The sequence below is a fragment of the Salmo trutta genome, chromosome 8, assembly GCF_901001165.1.
Source record: "Salmo trutta chromosome 8, fSalTru1.1, whole genome shotgun sequence".
Lineage (NCBI taxonomy): Eukaryota > Metazoa > Chordata > Actinopteri > Salmoniformes > Salmonidae > Salmo > Salmo trutta.
The window spans coordinates 38125378-38145760 of record NC_042964.1 but is presented as its reverse complement, the minus strand read 5'-3'; the positions used below and the strand labels follow the sequence as shown (position 1 = coordinate 38145760).

General features: G+C 43.2%; 1 long non-coding RNA gene across 1 annotated transcript in view; it reads left to right on the top strand.

Moving 5' to 3' along the window:
• The window catches only part of LOC115198856 (uncharacterized), a 29098-nt gene extending 14751 nt beyond the window's left edge, over positions 1-14347 (top strand). Inside the window, exon 5 of the long non-coding RNA XR_003879307.1 lies at positions 14224-14347. This is a non-coding gene — a long non-coding RNA (uncharacterized LOC115198856). The remainder of the gene's footprint in view (positions 1-14223) is intronic.
• The last annotated feature ends 6036 nt before the right edge of the window (positions 14348-20383 follow it).

The window sequence follows — 20383 nt, the reverse complement described above, 5'->3', positions numbered from 1 at the left end:
AATACTGTAAGAGCGTAGGTGAGAGGAGAAACAGGTAAAGTGCCTGCAAAAATGTACCCGATACATGAGAGAGACTACATCTAACACGATAACATTCTCTGTTGGTGCTTACCTCATCCTATGATTTCCACCAGCACAGCACTCACCACCACACCTTGCAATGAGGGAGACTAACACTTTTATGAGAGGGATGAAAGAGTGATATCTTAGTGAGAGGAGACCTGGAACCAGAGAAAGAGAACAAGAGAGAGAGAGAGAGAGAGGGGGGACAGATTAAGACTGGAACAATGTAGATATATCGCACTAAACCTTATTCCTTCTCTTAACCAGAAATGTTAATTTTCTGTTCTAACTATATGGTGTAGTTTCCACTCATATAAAATACCAGGAACAAACTGTGATACGAAAGCCTGATAAAGCGTTTCTTTAAATCTGCTAAAACACCATCATTGATGATGAGAAGCCCTGGAAAGGGCCCTTGGTCCGAGGGCCAGTAATGTGCCTTTATCACCTACTGTAACCAACTCATGTGGAAAACATTTCTAATCACTCCTCTTAAGTACAAGGCCAAACTGCTACCTTCTGTCTGGACCGGTCAAAGCGTTCCCTTTGAAATAACCAAACAAACATCAGAAAAATAAAAGGCAACAATTCTCCTTTGATTTCTGTTATCCTATTGCAAAAATCTCACAGCTTTCAGGCCTGGTTTTGTCCGAATCTCTTTGTGGTTACGTAATAACCAGTAGAACAGAGGGGCATTAGAACCAAATGTGAATGGGGCATGGAAAGGGGTTACTATGGGTATATGATGTCATGCCATGGGGTGATGTTACTGTGCTAAAATCATGAATGGGGAACGACTGAACAACAGACACATATAAAGCACATACTGTGCATAAAAACAGCAACAAAAAGAACAGAAAGTCTGCCTGTCCTTCCTCAGGTGTAGAAGTAAGGCACCATCCCCAAACTGATACCATTTCTCTTTTCAAAGTTGGAAAAACAAGAAACCCTACAGACATCCACCGTTTTAATGCCACTAAACCTACTTACCAGATGCAGATTCATTTAGATGTTAACCCCTGGATGCTTTGCTGCATCATTTATAAGAAAGAGGTAGGATAAAAAAAATATCAAAAGTGTTTCTGTCTAAAGCAGCAAATTGTCACTCAGCACAGCCCAAGTGAAGATATGCTAAAAGGTTTTTCTGTGCTTCTCGGGTAGACTGGGAGATACAGAGCAGATTATGTTTTATTAGCTGTTCATGGAGACTTCATTGTGAGATGAACGTTAACAATGTTCAATTGGCGCAAGACGGAACAGATTTCATTATGTTGAGAAATATCAATGCAATAATAGTGTCATTTCTACAGAGCAGAGTGGGTTGAGAAGGAGGGCTGTGTGCTCGCATGCTAGGTGAGAGGAGAGGAGGGTCAGTCTGTTCTGGGTTTCAACACAAAATCTAAACAATAGTCAGGTTCTTATACATTTGAGTAAATATGTTTCAAATATGTTTTTACTATCTATTATTTATTACAATAAATAATACAAATAGGAAGAAAAAAAAAAATGTTTTATATATTTCTATTTACCAGCTGAAAAACTTCACACACAGACACACGTACGCACGTTAAAATAGGAACCTATCAAAGATCTAAAATGGAAACCTATCCAATATCTAAAATAGAACCCTATCTAATATCTAAAATAGGAACCTGTCAAAGATCTAAAATAGGAACCTGTCAAAGATCTAAAATAGAAACCTATCAAAGATCTAAAATAGAAACGTATCAAAGATCTAAAATAGAACCCTATCTAATATCTAAAATAGGAACCTATCAAAGATCTAAAATAGAAACCTATCAAAAATCTGAAATAGAAACCTATCAAAGATCTAAAATATGAACCTATCAAAGATCTAAAATAGAAACCTATCAAAGATCTAAAATAGAAACCTATCAAAGATCTAAAATAGAAACCTATCAAAGATCTAAAATAGAAACCTATCAAAGATCTAAAATAGAAACCTATCAAAAATCTGAAATAGAAACCTATCAAAGATCTAAAATGGAAACCTATCCAATATCTAAAATAGAACCCTATCTAATATCTAAAATAGAAACCTATCAAAAATCTAAAATAGGAACCTATCAAAATTCTGAAATAGGAACCTATCAAAGACCTAAAATAGGAACCTATCAAGGATATAAAATAGGAACCTATCAAAGACCTAAAATAGGAACCTATCAAAGATCTAAAATAGCAACATATGAAAGGCACAAAGTAAACACACAAGCAAATGTAATATGACAAACATACAGGAATATAAGAAGAGTACAAGCGTGACGTGTGTGGGTACAGGTAATACAGGTGATACAGATGACAGAGGTGACGAAGTATAAGTGTGTGTGTGTGGGGGGGGGACAGGTGTGTGTTATAGAGCACGTCTGGATAGCCTCTCACCGTGTACTGTGAGGTCTGATAGCAGGGCTGGTGGTGCGAGGGGTCCCATGTGCGCGGCTGTGACCGTCTGCTCCAGATTTGGATACAGCTATAGATCACCTGACAGAGCTGGTGTAAATGAGTCAGGTTTGTAGGTCTCCTTGCTCGCACACACTTTTTCAGTTCTGCCTGCAAAGTTTCTATAGGGTTGAGGTCAGGGCTTTGTGATGGCCACTCCAATACCTTGACTTTGTTGTCCTTAAGCCATTTTGCCACAACTTTGGAAGTATGCTTAGGATCATTGTCCATTTGGAAGACCCATTTGCGACCAAGCTTTAACTTCCTGACTGATGTCTTGAGATGTTGCTTCAATATTTCCACATAACTTTCCGTCCTCATGATGTCATCTATTTTGTGAAGTGCACCAGTCCCTCCTGCAGCAAAGCACCCCCACAACATGATGCTGCCACCCCCGTGCTTCACGGTTGGGATGGTGTTCTTCGGCTTGCAAGCCTCCCCCTTTTTCCTCCAAACATAACGATGGTCATTATGGCCAAACAGTTCTATTTTTGTTTCATCAGACCAGAGGACATTTATCCAAAAAAGTATGATCTTTGTCCCCATGTGCAGTTGCAAACCGTAGTCTGGCTTTATGGCTGTTTTGGAGCAGTGGCTTCTTCCTTGTTGAGCGGCCTATCAGGTTATGTCGATATAGGACTCGTTTTACTGTGGATATAGATACTTTTGTACCTGTTTTCTCCAGCATCTTCACAAGGTCCTTTGCTGTTGTTCTGGGATTGATTTGCACGTTTCGCACCAAAGTACGTTCAGCTCTAGGAGACAGAACGCATCTCCTTCCTGAGCGGTATGACGGCTGCGTGGTCCCATGGTGTTTATACTAGCATACTATTGTTTGTACAGATGAAAGTGGTACCTTCAGGCGTTTGAAAATTTCTCCCAAGGATGAACCAGACTTGTACAGGTCTACCATATAGGTCTACCATTCTGAGATCTGGGCTGATTTCTTTTTATTTTCTCATGATGTCAAGCAAAGAGGCACAGAGTCTGAAGGTAGGTGTCACGGCTGTCAAAAGGAGAGGACCAGGGTGCAGCGTGTGTGTAGTTCCACATTTTATTTACTCTGTGAAACTATGCAATACATCAAATAATTTGTAAGTCGCTCTGGATAAGAGCGTCTGCTAAATGACTTAAATGTTAAATGTAAATGTAAATAACTGAATAGACAAAACAACAAACCGTGATGCAGAGGAGAAACAAACACTACTCAAAAATAATCACCCACAAAACCCAGGAAGAAAAACCCCTACTTAAGTATGATCTCCAATTAGAAACAACGAGGACCAGCTGCCTCTAATTGGAGATCATTCCAAACAAACCAACATAGAAACACAAAAACTAGAACCTAAGAACATAGAAATAGAACACATAGAATAAACCCCCCTGTCACGGCCTGACCTACTCTACCATAGAAAATAACAGTTTACCATGGTCAGGACGTGACAGTAGGCCTTGAAATACATCCACAGGTACACCTCCAATTGACTCAAATAATGTCAGTTAGCCTATCAGAAGCTTCTAAAGCCATGACATAATTTTCTGGAATTTTCCAAGCTGTTTAAAGGCACTGTCAACATACTGTATGTCAACTTCTGAAACACTGGAATTGTGATACAGTGAAATTTAAGTGAAATAATCTGTCTGTAAACAATTGTTGGAAAAATTACTTGTGTCATGCACAAAGTAGATGTCCTAACCGACTTGCCAAACCTATAGTTTGCTAACATGAAATTTGTGGAGTGGTTGAAAAACAAGTTTTAATGACTCTAACCTAACTGTATGTAAACTTCCGACTTCAACTGTATATGAGATCAAATTGACAACGGTTAAAATATATTTGGCACTTTATCGTTAGCAATTTGTGAAAATACATTTTTCTACAACTGCAGTGGATGTAACAAACGATGTCATGACATCATATGATTGTGGCAATCAAAACTTAAGTCTGCTCTTGTATGTGCAGCATCCCCTGTGTGGTTGCCGAGTAACCACAGGTGATTGACAGGTCAGGTACAGTCGGAGCCCTTGTCCCAGAGATGTGATGGACAGCTGCCGTAGCCGTAGCGCTGACTCCCGGTGACCCCTCGGTGACGGGTCGGCTCAGATGACTGGTCGGCTCTTTTTATGTCTTATCTGAGCGACGTCGTCCTGCCAGACTGCCTTTACCCCTCGCTCCCTCCACCCCCTCTTCCTCCCCTTCCATTCCATTCCCCTTCCCTCCTGTCCTGTCAGCTTTCCAACCGGCGCTCCCAGATAACGGTCCGTCCAGCATGGGGGGCTGGGGGGTCGGCCTGTTCAGGAAGCGACTCAGTGACCCTTTGGGACCAGAGGTTAGAGGTCAGGCTGGGTGGCAGGGCATGGCAGTCTGGGCCGGTGGAGGTGGTGGAGGTGGTGGAGGACATCAATAGAGTTGTTCTGAAGTGTGAAAAAGGGAAAGGCTAGACTCACTGGGGTAAGTAACCTCATATTCACCATGACAGAGCCACACTCTGCCTCTCCTCCTACACCTCTTTACTTTCTCTTCTTTCCTACAACCTTCTGTCTTTATCTCAATAATAGCTCCTCTCTCCTTATCATCTACTACCATCATCTGCTACTATCATCTACTACCATCACCTACTACTATCATCTACTACTGTCATCTACTACTGTCATCTACTACTATCATCTACTACCATCACCTACTACTATCATCTACTACTATCATCAACTTCTATCATCTACTAACATAACCTACTACTATCACCTACTACTATCATCTACAACTTTCACCTATAACAATCGCCTACTACTATCACCACCTGCTATCATCTACTACTATAATTTACTACTGTCACCTTCTACTGTCATCTACTACTCTCACCTACTACTATCATATACTACTATCATCAACTACTATCACCTACTACTTTCATCTATTACTATCACAAACTACTATCACCTACTGCTATCATCTACTACTATCACCTACTATTTTCAACTACAACTAGAATCTACTACTATCATCAACTACTATCACCTACTACTTTCATCTATTACTATCACAAACTACTATCACCTACTACTATCATATATTATTATCTCCTACTACTATCACCTACTATTTTTACCTACAACTATCATCTATTACTATTACCTACTACAATCCCCTACTACTTTCACTACAACTATCACCTACTACTATCATCTACTAGTATCATCTACTACTATCACCTACTACTGAAAGCTACAACTATCACCTACTACTATCATCTACTATTATCATCTAATACTATCACCTACTACTGACTGCTATAACAATCAACTACTACTATCACCTACTACTTTCATCTATTACTATCACAAACTACTATCACCTACTGCTATCATCTACTACTATCACCTACTATTTTCAACTACAACTAGAATCTACTACTATCATCAACTACTATCACCTACTACTTTCATCTATTACTATCACAAACTACTATCACCTACTACTATCATATATTATTATCTCCTACTACTATCACCTACTATTTTTACCTACAACTATAATCTATTACTATTACCTACTACAATCACCTACTACTATCCCCTACTACTTTCACTACAACTATCACCTACTACTATCATCTACTAGTATCATCTACTACTATCACCTACTACTGAAAGCTACAACTATCACCTACTACTATCATCTACTATTATCATCTAATACTATCACCTACTACTGACTGCTATAACAATCAACTACTACTATCACCTGCTACTATCACCTACAACTATCATCTACTACTATTATCTACTACTATCACCTACTACTATCATCTGCTACTATCACCTACTACTATCACCTACTATTTTCACCTACTACTATTACTTACTACTATCACCTACTACTATCAACTACTACTATCACCTACAAGTATCACCTACTACAATCACTTGCTACTATCAAATACTACTATCACCTACTCCTATCAAATACTAATTTCACCTGCTAATATCATCTACTACTATCACCAACTACTATCATCTGCTACTATCATCTACTACTCTCACCTACTAATATCACCTACTACTATCACCTACTACTATCATCTACCACCATGACCTACTACCATCATCTAATACTATCATCTACTACTATCACCTACTACTATCATCTACTACTGTTATCTACTACTGTCGTCTACAACTGTCATCTACTACTATCACCTAATACTATCACCTACAACTATCATCTACTACTATCACCAACTACTGTCGACTACTACTATCACTTACTACTATCACCCACCACTTTCACCCACTACTATCATCTACTACTATCACTTACTACTATCACCTACTATTTTCACCTACAACTATCATCTACTACCATCACCTACTACGATCACCTACTACTATCCTCTACTACTATAATCTACTGCTATCACTTACTACAATCACCTACTACTATCATCTACTACTTTCATCTACTACTGTCATCTACTACTTTCATCTTCTACTGTCATCTACTACTATCATCTACTAACATAACCTACTACTATCACCTACTACTATCACCTACTACTATCACCTACTACTATCACCTACCACTATCGCCTACTACTATCACCTACTACTATCACCTACTACTGTCATCTACTACTGTCGTCTACAACTGTCATCTACTACTATCATCTACTACCATCACCTACTACTATCATCTACTACTATCATCTACTACTATCACCTACTACTATCACCTACTACTATCACCTACCACTATCGCCTACTACTATCACCTACTACTATCACCTACTACTGTCACCTACCACTATCACCTACCGCTATCATCTACTACTATCATCTACTACTATCACCTACTACTATCACCTACCACTATCACCTACCACTATCACCTACCGCTATCATCTACTACTATCATCTACTACACTCTCTACTGTTAAACACACTCCCTTTTTCTCTAATCATTCATCATTGAGCATTAAATATCTTGTATTGTGCTCATCTGAATGCCAGTCTGAACCCCCTGCACCAGCACACACACTGTCCACTTACTCACACATATTCCACACACACACATGCACACACATGCATAATTCACACACACACTGTAACTCAATGGCACAGGTGATTATGTTCCGCATGAGCACATGCAACAGGTGTCTGAATACGGTGAATGAAGATAGGATACTGTGAATAGGAGAGAGGAGGAGAGAGACGGAGGCAGTAATGGACAGAAGAAAAGACAGGGGAAGAGAGGGGTGCAGTGTTGTGTCGATTAGTGGTTTAGAGGGGCCTTCTTAAGCAGGATACAGCACTGAGAGAATCAAACACTTCCTGACATTAAAGAGAAAGAAACAAGGAGACTTCCTCCCTCATATGCAGGTGGACTGATCAGGGAGGAACAAAAGACCAGGGAGACTAAACATGGAGCTAAAGAAAGTCCAAGGTTGAGTGTGTGTGTGTGTGGCTCCTCACCCTCTCCAGAGGGGGTAACACACACCACTGCTGTGTGGCGGGGGTTGAGAGGCTCAGTGGCGCTACTATGGTGCCCAGGCTGACTCCGGTCAGGAGGTTAAGTGCTGGAGTCACACACACACGCACACACACACACACACACACACACACACACACACACACACACACACACACACACACACACACACACACACACACACACACACACACACACACACACACACATATACACATAAAACACTGGAACCATTGACGGGAGTCTACAGACAAGGGGCCACCAAAGCGAGTCCCCTGACACACACGCACACACACACACACACACACACACACACGAACGCATTCGCTCAGTCAATCGCTCACTCACTCAATCACGCATGCACACACACACACACACACAAACACACACACACACTGTCAACAGGAGCTCAAAGTGGAGCGCGGTACCCCAGAATCTGACCACACAGGGTGATGGGATTACCATAGCACCCTGAAACACACACACCAGGTAGCCCAGAGAGTGTCTGTGTGTGTCACACTCAATTTGTCTCGGCCCTCAGGGGGATTCACTATGTGAGAGACAGAAAGACGTAATATCATGTATACCTATACTGAGATCCAGACATACACATATCTCAATATGGCTATGCATATACTATACGCTGTAAAAATACATCCTGTTGTTTTTACAACTGGATTTGTTTTACAGTGTACACTTACACCTACACTACTCCATTTCTGGGCTGTAGTAGAGAGCTGGGCTGGAGTATTGTATAGAGCTATAGTACTGTAGAATAGAGCGGGGCTATAATATATTGTAGCTGGGCTGCAGTATTGTAATACTGTGTCTGGGCTGTAGTATAAAGCTGTAGTATTGTAGTACTGTATCCGGTCTGTAGTATAAATGGGTTGAACTGTAGTATAAAACTGTAGTATTGGAGTACTGTATCTGGTCTGTAGTAGAGATGGGCTGGGCGGTGGCATACAGCTGTAGTATTGTAGTACTGTATCTGGTCTGTGGTAAAGATGGGCTAGGCTGTAGTATAAAGCTGTAGTATTGTAGTACTGTATCTGGTCTGAAGTAGAGACGGGCAGGGCTGTAGTATAAAGCTGTAGTATTGTGGTACTGTATCTGGTCTGTAGTAGAGCTGGGCAGGGCTGTAGTATAAAGCTGTAGTATTGTGGTACTGTATCTGGTCTGTAGTATAGCTGGGCAGGGCTGTAGTATAAAGCTGTAGTATTGTAGTACTGTATCTGGTCTGTAGCAGAGACGGGCAGGGCTGTAGTATAATGTTGTAGTATTGTAGTACTGTAAAAGAGACAGGCAAGGCTGTAGTATAAAGCTGTAGTATTGTAGTACTGTATCTGGTCTGTAGTAGAGCCGGGCAGGGCTGTAATATAAAGCTGTAGTATTGTAGTACTGTATCTGGTCTGTAGTAGAGCCGGGCAGGGCTGTAATATAAAGCTGTAGTATTGTAGTACTGTATCTGGTCTGTAGTAGTAGCATCTGTCTTTGTGTCTGGGGTAAACCCCTGCCACTGCAGAGCCTTTGTTTCTCAGTGATCGGCTCTAATGCTGCAGCACTAATTGTTTAACACAGAAACACGTCTTTTCTCCCTTGAATGTTTTTGTTTTTATTGTCGCCGATGCATTTATTACAAAACCTTTGTGGATTTGTACACTCCTCCTTCACCCCGCTTTCCCTCGCTCTCTCTTTCTCTTTCTTTCCCTCATACTCCCTCCCTCCCTCTCCAAATTGCTCACTCCCAAAAAATGGAAGTGTGAACATCAGCAGAAAAAGGGATGTCTGGCAAGTTGCATCATTTAGAGAAACAAACCGTGTGAAACCGCGTTAGCCAGAGCATTAGCATATACAGTATACAGACAAACACAAAAAAGAGGTGAACGTTACTCTCTTCTACCCGTGACGGAGGCTTCTAGAAGAAATAGCTCTGTGGGTAAACATGTGATCGCTACAGAGCCAAACAAAAGGGATGAGCAATGGAGCCGTGTGAATTTGATCATGTGTCTGTGTTGAGTGTGAGTTATGTGTGTGTATGTGTGAAAGATATGTGTGCTGCACAGTTCCAAGTGAACCATAGGATCAGGAAAAGAGGAAGCCAGGCACCAATGTTATCATTTGCATCATTATAGCAAGCTGGTATGAATAGTTCAGTGTTGATAAGCTATTTCAGAGGCTTTAATATCCATGGAAGTTGCTATATTCACGAAATGTGTTTGTTTGTGCTTGCGGGAATTGTTCTGAGTTTTTCATCATATTGACAAAAAAGTTAGCTATATGCTGAACTTAATTGAGTCAAATTGAGTACATTTCCTTGGCATATACTTTAGGTGTGTGTGAGGTAGGTCTGTACAGTATGAGAGAGGGAGAGAGAGTGAAAGAGAGAGAAAGAGAGAGAGAGAGAGAAAGAAAGAAAGAAAGAGTGGACTCTGAGATTGGCCTCATGCAGGATTCTTCACTGCTCCATCTCTACCCCCCCCCACCCCTCCTCTATCTCCCCCCGCACCTCACCTCCCCAGGAGGGTACAGCGGCCCTGTACGTCCCAGATAAGACCTACTCAGAAGGGGGAGGTATGGGGGTGAGAGGGGTGGGGGGTGGGTGAGGGGTCACCACAATGGCTCGCTCACCGATAGCGATATCAGCTTATGCTAATCACCCTGCTAAGTGTTTCAGGACGAGGGAAGCAGACGGGGCGTCATCCTAAAACACACGCCTCCTACTTAACCTGCGCCGTATCGCGATGAGCCCCACTCATTCAAACAGGCCAACTCTTTATTTAAACGAGACGACGCGAACGAGGGAACTAGACACAGAGAGATAGAGAAAGAGAGGCCCCCAAATTGATTAATCGTGTCACAAATTGATGTTAAGCGCAAGTCGCAGATCTAGCCTCCTTTTGACCAAAATTACTTTTTTTAACAGTATTGTTCTGTCATAATGGGAAGGATAGGAGGGGTTTCAGAGGAGATTTGGATGTCTGGCGTGAATACTGAAGGAGTGTAATGGAATGTAGGATCCATTGTTACCTTGGCTTACTGCACACGACAGGTCGACGATAAAGAAGACTTTAGGCCAAGCTCCCCAGACTGTATTCTAAAGATGAAAACTACCAGGACTTGACTTCTAAATGCACTAGAGGGAGAACGAGATTGAGATAAAAGTCAAAGAATGCTAAGTGACAAATGTAGCTTATACTCTATCAGGAAATATTGCAAGTGTATATCTCACCCCCTCTCATCCTCTCGCTCCCTCACCCTCTCTTCCTCTGCATTTCTCTCCATCAACTGATGTCCTCTTCTTCCTCCTTTTGATCGCTCCTCCTTATCCCTACTCCTCTTTCTTCTCCCCTTTCTTCCCTTTCATTTCCCCCCCTCTCCTTCTATCTCTCACTCTTCCTCACACCTTTCTTAAATTCATCCCTCTGTCCCCTCATCCTCCTCTTTCTCTTCTGTGTACTGACCCAGGTACCTTCATATGAGGTCACCATCTCTCCCTAACTCATACCTACTATCACTGACTCTCATACTCTCCTCCCTCCATCCCTCCATCCCTCTCTCCTCTCCTATTTAGATGGAGGGGGCTTTGGTGAACCCTGGGGAGCGGAGGTGAAGTCCTCAGATATTAGTCCCCATTGTGGCCCGACTGGAAATGCATTGTGGGTGGATTTGTCCAGTTTTATGTAAAAGCAATACTCTTTTCACCTGAACTAATACAAGCTGTGGCTTAAGCCCCTTACTGCCATATGCTGCATTTCTACCCTAATCTCTCTGGCTTCAGCTCCGTCCCCACATACCTCAGGGCACTCACTGATAAAGCCTTAACTCTATACTACTCTACAGTTCCCTTTCCTTCTCTAGCACTCTTCTCACTCTCTTCCCTTTTTCTCTCTCTCTCTCTCTCTCTCTCTCTCTCTCTCTCTCTCTCTCTCTTTCTCTTTTTATTCTTCAGGACACCGGTGAAGCAGCCTAGCAAAAAATTCAAGTGATCAAGAGATTTAGGTGGAAGAGAGGAAAATCACTTCCTGAATCCCATCTCAAAGAGAAGATGAGAAAGAGTGAGGGAATAAGAAAAAAAGGAGAGAGAGGGGGGGGAAGAGGAGGATGAAGGGAATTCTCAACTTAGGAGTGTAAAGCAATCCCAACATGAAGTCACACACCGCACGTACATTATAACTGCATTCTGTTGCCTGACTGAGCGAGGAGATTGAGCGTCAGGACAGATAAAAAAGGAACGTTATGTTCAGAGTTTAAAAAAAAAAAACACACAAAGGAATCTGCTGTAGACAGTAAGCTGGTATGTGAGTGGTGAAGTCGAGCAAAGTGAAAAAGGAGAAAAGTGAAAGCGTCCTCTATCCCCCTTTCCTCTCTCTTTCTGATTCTCCCTCTCTTCTTCTCTGATCCTCTACTTTTTACTTCTTCTTTATCTTGTAGACACGTCTCCTCTGTCTTGTTCCACGCTCCTTTGAGTTCTTGCCCTGGAACTATTTATCAGGTAGGGTGGGGGTCAGCGGGGCAGTATTTAAGGGTTCACACAGACTTCCTTTCCTCCCAGAGAGTCCAATATCCTCCTCCATCACCCTGTCCTTGTCTCTTCCCTCCTCTCCTCTCTTCACCCCACCTGCTCTCCTCTCCTCTCTTTATCTCTCTTCTTGTCCTCGTGCTTGTCCTCCTCTCTCCTGTTCTCTCTGTTCCTAAGCCTCACATTCAGAGTCTGAGTCCATCCTACTTCTAACTACTTTCTTGTGCTTGACTTTCCTTGAAGGACATCCCCTTGCTGCATCCCTTGCACCTTAAATCTATTCCTCTCCTTTGCCCTTCCCGTTCACCTACGCTCCTCTATCCTTTCTTTTGCCATCACCCGACCCAACTTTCATTTTCCCCTTCTGCTATTTCATTCACCTCCAGAGGACTTCCACTCTCTGTGGAAGGCCCTGGGGTGGTGTGTGGGAGAGTCAGGTGAGACTTACCAATCTTGGGGGACTTGGTGTTAGGCCTAACAAGAGGACCTTACATTTATACAGTACATAAACACATGTGGTACACAGGTACACACACGCACAGAGACACACACAAAATGAAGTATTGATACAGGCACACGGTGTTGTTTTGTCAGCTCAGCAGGAGCAGCCTAGGAGGGGAGGAGGAGAGGGTAGCACTACCCGGGATCAGAAAACTTCTATCAGGAGATAAAAGAAGGAGAACAACACCTTGGACAAGATAGGCCCATACATTTCAGCCAGGGGAGTAATCTACAACAGTTATCAAAGTATCCTCCCTAATATCTCCTCCAGCTTCTCCATTACCCCCTCACCACGCCCCTTCCTCACCCCCTCTCCCCCTCCCATTGTTATGCCCCCCCCCCCTGCAATGTGCAGCAGTGTGATACTGAGAGAGGGCAGTTGAGCCCCACATAAAGACCTGCCCATAATCTCCTCCCATTGACAGGTCCACCTACCCCACCCACTGTGGCAAACACACACATATATAGATGTGCACACACATACAAACACCTACACACACGCACATGTACGGCACACACACACACACACCACAGCATGTCCCCACCATGCCATACACACACACACACACACACACACACACACACACACACACACACACACACACACACACACACACACACACACATACTCCTAGTGAGATGGATGCTTTAAAGCAGGGGCCGCACCCGGAGTGACACGCTCTATTATAAATAGCCTAATCTATATGGTAATACTGTTGTATTCTACAAGCACAGAATAGGGATAAGATAACATTGTGACTTCAGGGTTCGGACTGCCTTCTATGGTAATTGTTATCAAAGGTTATTCTGGATGACATCGGGGCTGTGTTGTGATGGGCTCTGGTCTGTTATTTATGATATGAATTATGATAACCATGGTGTCTCTTGTCCTCCGCCTCTCTGCCTCTCCGGCAGCCAGATACAATAAATTGCTATCGTTAATCACCTGTTCTTTGTTCCGCCATGATTACCCCTCCGCCGCAATAAGAGTTTTATTTAAGGAAGAATATGGATTTGTCATCCACAATATTTTATGTCCTGACATTTCATTTGTTAAAGGGGACGCAGGCTGTATTTGCATTTTATGACTCCCTCTCTTCTCTCTCTCTCTTTACTCACTCGCTCTTTCTCTTCTCCACTCTCCCTCTCCCTCCTTTCATCTCCCCCTCTCTCTTTTACCCATACGATGTAGGTGACATTTGTGTATTACGGAAGGGAAGCAGGGACATATAGGAGAGGAACAGACGCGATGGATGTTGCCTGGGCTCCTGAGTGGCGCAGCAGTCTAAGGCACTGCATCTCAGTGCTAGAGGCGTCTCTACAGACCCTGGTTCGATTCCAGACTGAATCACAACCGACCGTGATTGGGAGTCCCATAGGGCGGTGCACAATTGGCCCAGCGTCGGCCGGGTTAGGGTTTGGCCGGTGTAGGCTGTCATTGTAAATAAGAAATTGTTCTTAACTGACTTTCCTAGTTAAATAAAGGTTTAATAAAATACATTTAAAAAAGTGTTATCTACACAGTGCAATTACTATTCTCAAACAACAACATTCTCTAATCAAAGAACAGTTCAAAAGGTCAGACATAAATGTTAATGTAATGAGATATAACCTGATGAAAATAGAAAATGATTAGGTAGTAAATTGGTTTTTAAAGTGTACATGCGAGAACTTGTGCTGAAGCACGCACGTACGCATGCACACACACACATACACACACATACAGTGCCTTCTTCTTGGGGTTCACATAAAACGCATGAATACATGACAAAGTACAAAACAGTTATAGACCAGAACAACGTAAGATATTTCATATCTTGGAAATACACCAAGAGACAAGAAAATACTATTTACACACTATTCATACACAGTGTCTTCAGAAAGTATTCATACCCCTTGACTTATTCCACATTTTGTTGTGTTACCACCTGAATTCCAATGCAAGTGTAGCGAAATGCTTGTGCTTCTAGTTCCGACAATGCAGTAATATCTAACAAGTAATCTAACAAATTCACAACAACTACCTTGTCACGACTTCCACCAAAGGTGGCTCCTCCCTGTTCGGGTGATGCTCGGCGGTCGTCGTTGCCGGTCTACTAGCTGCCACCGATCCTTTTTTCTTTTTCATTTGGTCTTGTCTGTTTTGATTGTGCACCTGTTCCTTGTTTAGGTTGATTCGTGTGGGTATTTATTTTCTCCCTACCCGCTTTGTTTCGTGCGGGTTTATTTTCATTTCCCAGTTTTTATGTTAGTTGACGTGATTTGTTCATTTATTCATTCAGGTGTTTTCCCTAGATTGTTTTCTAGTGGTGTTTTTGGACTGTGTATTTAGGTCCTGTGCCTGTATGTTTTGGATGGACTAATTAAACACTTTTGATTGCATCTACTCCTCTCCTGCGCCTGACTCCTACACCCACCTCTCGTAGAGAGCCGTGACATACCTTATACACACAAATGTAAGGGATGAATAAGAATATGTGCATATAAATATATGGATGAGCGATGGCCGTGCGGCACAGGCAAGATGCAGTAGATGGTATATAGCAGTATATACATATGAGATGAGTAATGTAGGATATGTAAACATTATTAAAGTGCCGTTATTTAAAGTGACTAGTGATAGGCATAGGCAAGATGCAGTAGATGGTATAGAACAGTATATACACATGAGATGAGTAATGTAGGATATGTAAACATTATTAAAGGTGTCCTGGAGGGCAGGTAGTTTTCCCCCAGGGATGCATTGTGCAGACCGCATTACCCTCTGGAGAGCCTTGCGGTTGAGGGCGGTGCAGTTGCCGTACCAGGCGGAGATACAACCCGACAGGATGCTCTCGGTTGTGCATCTGTAAAAGTTTGTGAGTGTTTTAGGTGACAAGCCAAATTTCTTCAGCCTCCTGAGGTTGAAAAGGCGCTGTTGCTGTTGTGCCTTCATCACCACGCTGTCTGTGTGGGTGGACCATTTCAGTTTGTCTGTGATGTGTATGCCGAGGAACTTAAAACTTTCCACCTTCTTCACTACTGTCCCATCGATGTGGAAGGGGGGTGCTCCTTCTGCTGTTTCCTGAAGTCCACGATCATCTCCTTTGTTTTGTTGACGTTGAGTGAGAGTCATGGGTGAACAGGCTGTACAGGAGAGGGCTGAGAACGCACCCTTGTGGGGCCCCAGTGTTGAGGATCAGCGGCATGGAGATGTTGTTTCCTACCTTCACCACCTGGGGGCGGCCCGTCAGGAAGTCAAGGACCCAGTTGCACAGGGCGGGGTCCAGACCCAGGGTCTCGAGCTTAATGACGAGTTTGGAGGGTACTATGGTATTAAATGCTGAGCTGTAATCAATGAACAGCATTCTTACATAGGTATTCCTCTTGTCCAGATGGGATAGGGCAGTGTGCAGTGTGATGGTGATTGCATCGTCAGTGGACCTATTGGGGAGGTAAGCAAATTGGAGTGGGTCTAGGGTATCAGGTAGGGTGGAGGTGATAAGCTCCTTGACTAGTCTCTCAAATCACTTCATGATGACAGAAGTGAGTGCAATGTAGCGATAGTAATTTAGTTCAGTTATCTTAGCTTTCTTGGGAACAGGAACAATGGTGGCCATCTTGAAGCATGTGGGGACAACAGACTGGGATAGGGATTAATTGAATATGTCCGTAAACACGCCAGCCAGCTGGCATGCGAATGCTCTGAGGATGCGGCTAGGGGTGCCGCCTGGGCCGGCAGCCTTGCGAGGGTTAACACGTTTAAATGTTTCACTCACGTCGGCCACAGAGAAGGAGAACCCACAGGCTTTGGTAGCTGACCGTCTCAGTGGCACTGTATTGTCCTCAAAGCGAGCAAAGAAGTTGTTTAATTTGTCTGGGAGCAAGACGTCGATGTCCGCGACGGGGCTGGTTTTCTTTTTGTAATCTGTGATTGACTGTAGACCCTGTCTTGTGTTTCAGCCGTTGAATTGCGACTCTACTTTGTTTCTATACTGACGCTTTGCTTGTTTGATTGCCTTGCGGAGGGAATAGCTGCACTGTTTGTATTCGGTCATGTTTCCAGTCGCCTTGCCATGATTAAAAGCGGTGGTTTGCGTTTTCAGTTTTGCCATCAATCCACGGTTTCTGGTTAGGAAATGTTTTAATAGTCACAGTGGGTACGACATCTCTGATGCACTCGCTAATAAACTCGCTCACCGAGTCAGCGTATACATCAATGTTGTTGTCTGAAGCTATCCGGAACATATCCCAGTCCACGTGATCGAAGCTATCCTGAAGCGAGGAATCCGATTGGTCAGACCAGTGTTGGATGGACCTGAGCATGGGTGTTTCCTGTTTTAGGTTCTGTCTATAGGCTGGGAGCAACAAAATGGAGTCATGGTCAGATTTGCCGAAGGCAGGGTGGGGGAGGGCTTTGTATGCATCGCGGAAGTTAGAGTAGCAATGACCCAGAATGCTTGCAGCCCATGTCGCGCATTTGATATGCTGATAGAATTTAGGAAGTTTCATTCTCAGGTTAAGATAATGTGGTCGGCATTTGATTGTAAGGAATTCTAGGTCAGGTGAACAAAAGCACTTAAGTTCCTGTATGTTGTTGTGATTACACCATGAGTCGTTAATCATAAGGCAAACATCCCCGCCCTTCTTCTTACCAGAGAGATGTTTTTTTCAGTAGCCGACTCTGACAACATATCCCGAGTGAGCCATGTTTCCGTGAAAGAGAAAATGTTACAATCTCTGATGTCTCTCTGGAAGGCAACTCGTGCCCCAATTTCGTCCACCTTGTTATCTAGAGATTGTACAATGGCGAGTAATATGCTCGGGCGCGGAGCATGGTATGCTCGCCTTCTGAGTCTGACCAGTAGGCCACTCCATTTTGGGTGGGCCTCTGGGATAAGATCCCATGTCCAGGGTGGAGGTCCGAACAAAGGATCCGCTTCGGGAAAGATGTATTCCTGGTCATAATGATGGTAAGTTGTCATCGCTTTTATATCCAATAGTTCTTCCCGGCTGTATGTAGTAACACTTGAGATTTCCTAGGCTAACCATGTAAGAAATAATACATAAAATAATACATTTAAAAAAAAGTTTCCTAAGGACCTGAAGCGAGGCGACCATCTCTGGCGAGCGCCATCGTCTAGTTCCACTCACTTAAAGCTCTATCAAGTTGATTGTTGATCATTGTTAGACAGCTACTTTCAAGTCTTGCCATAGATTTTCAAGCCAATTTAAGTCAAAACTGTAATGAAGAAACATTCAATGTCATCTTGGTAAGCAACTCCAGTATATTTGGCCTTGTGTTTCAGGTTATTGTCCTGCTGAAAGGTAAATTTGTCTCCCAGTTTCTGTTGGAAAGCAGACTTTTCCTCTAGGATTTTGCCTGTGCTTAGCTCTATTCCGTTTCTTTTTATCCTAGAAAAAACTCCCCTAGTCCTTGCCGATGACAAGCAGACGCATAATATGAGGCAGCCACCACCATGCTTGAAAAAATGAAGAGTGATACTCAGAGATGTGTTTTGCCCCAAACATAACTCTATTCAGGACATAAAGATAATTTCTTTGCCAATTGTTTTGCAGTTTTACTTTAGTACCTTATTGCAATCAGGATGCATGTTTTGGAATATTTTTATGCTGTACAGGCATCCTTCTTTTCACTCTGTCATTTAGGTTAGTATTGTTGAGTAACTACAATGTTGTTGATCCATCCTGACCTTAATGATAATTGTATCTGTGGGGTACAGAGATGAGGTCAAAAATCACGTTAACACTATTTTTGCACAAGGTATCCATGCAACTTACTATGTGACTTGTTAAGCCAGGTTTTACTCTAGAACTTATTTAGGCTTGCCATAACAAAGGGGTTGAATACCTTTGACTCAAGGCATTTCAGCTTTTCCTTTTTAATTTCTCAAAACAAAATTTCCCTTTGACATTTCGGGGTATTGTGGTATAGGCCAGTGACACAAAATCTCAATGTAATCAATTTTAAATTCAGGCTATAACACAACAAAGTGTGAAAAAAATAAATGAGTGTGAATACTTTCTGAAGGCCCTGTAGGTCTCTCTGGGAGATAAAGGTTTTGTAGTGTAGCTATTTCCTCTTCCTGTTGGGCTGGTGCCAGGCGAGCTACCCTGCTGTCACTGAGGAATGTGGATAACGTTGTTGGCCCTAGGCACCAAGAACAGAGCACAGAGCCATTAAACACACACACACACCATACACACACATACACACACATATCCACACCCATTCCACCAACAGGCAGAAACTATAACAACATGTAAACATAACAGGAATAGACGTCTTCAAAGACATAACCCTCTGGAAAAGACTTTGAATGACTTTGACCTTGTTGGCTTTATTCTACTCAAACACACTCACACAAACATACACACGCACCCACACAAACACACACAGACTCAGTAGGCAGGCCCCTTCCCTCTCAGATCCACCTTCCTCTCACTTGCCTGACCTTCCAGTCCGGGGGGGATGGAAAGAGCAGGAGCACTGTGGAACCTTGGGCTGCGAGTTATACAGGACTGAGCTTTGAATAATTGTCCCGCAATATGAGTGTCTCTGATTAATTGCCTGAGATAAGGTCTGCTTTCCTCCCCCTGCCTGCTCCTTCCTCCCCCTCAGGCCCCCCTGCCTGCCTGAGCTCTAATAATCAGCCCTGGGTACTGGGAGGCAGAGACAGGGAGGGAAGGAGAGAGGGAGAGAGAGAGAGGGGAGCAGGAGGAGAAACAAGAGTGAGAGAGGGAAAGAGAGAAAGTGAGGGAGACAGAGAGGAGATGGAGAGAAATAGAGAGAGAGTGAGAGCAAGAGGAGAGAGAGTGGAGAGTAGAGAGATATGGTGGTGGAGCAGAGAGAGAGAGGAGAAAGTAAAAAGAGAGATAGTGGTAGAGGAGAGAGTGGTAGAGGAGAGAGAGTAGAAAGAGAGATAGTGGTGGAGCAGAGAGAGAGAGGAGAGAGAGTAGAAAGAGAGATCGTGGTGGAGCAGAGAGAGAGAGGAGAGAGAGTAGAAAGAGAGATCGTGGTGGAGCAGAGAGAGAGAGAGGGGAGAGAGTAGAAAGATAGATAGTGGTGGAGCAGAGAGAGAGAGGAGAGAGAGTAGAAAGAGAGATAGTGGTGGAGCAGAGAGAGAGAGAGAGGAGAGAGAGTAGAAAGAGAGATCGTGGTGGAGCAGAGAGAGAGAGAGGGGAGAGAGTAGAAAGAGAGATAGTGGTGGAGCAGAGAGAGAGAGAGAGGAGAGAGAGTAGAAAGAGAGATCGTGGTGGAGCAGAGAGAGAGGAGAGAGAGTAGAAAGAGAGATCGTGGTGGAGCAGAGAGAGAGAGAGGGGAGAGAGTAGAAAGATAGATAGTGGTGGAG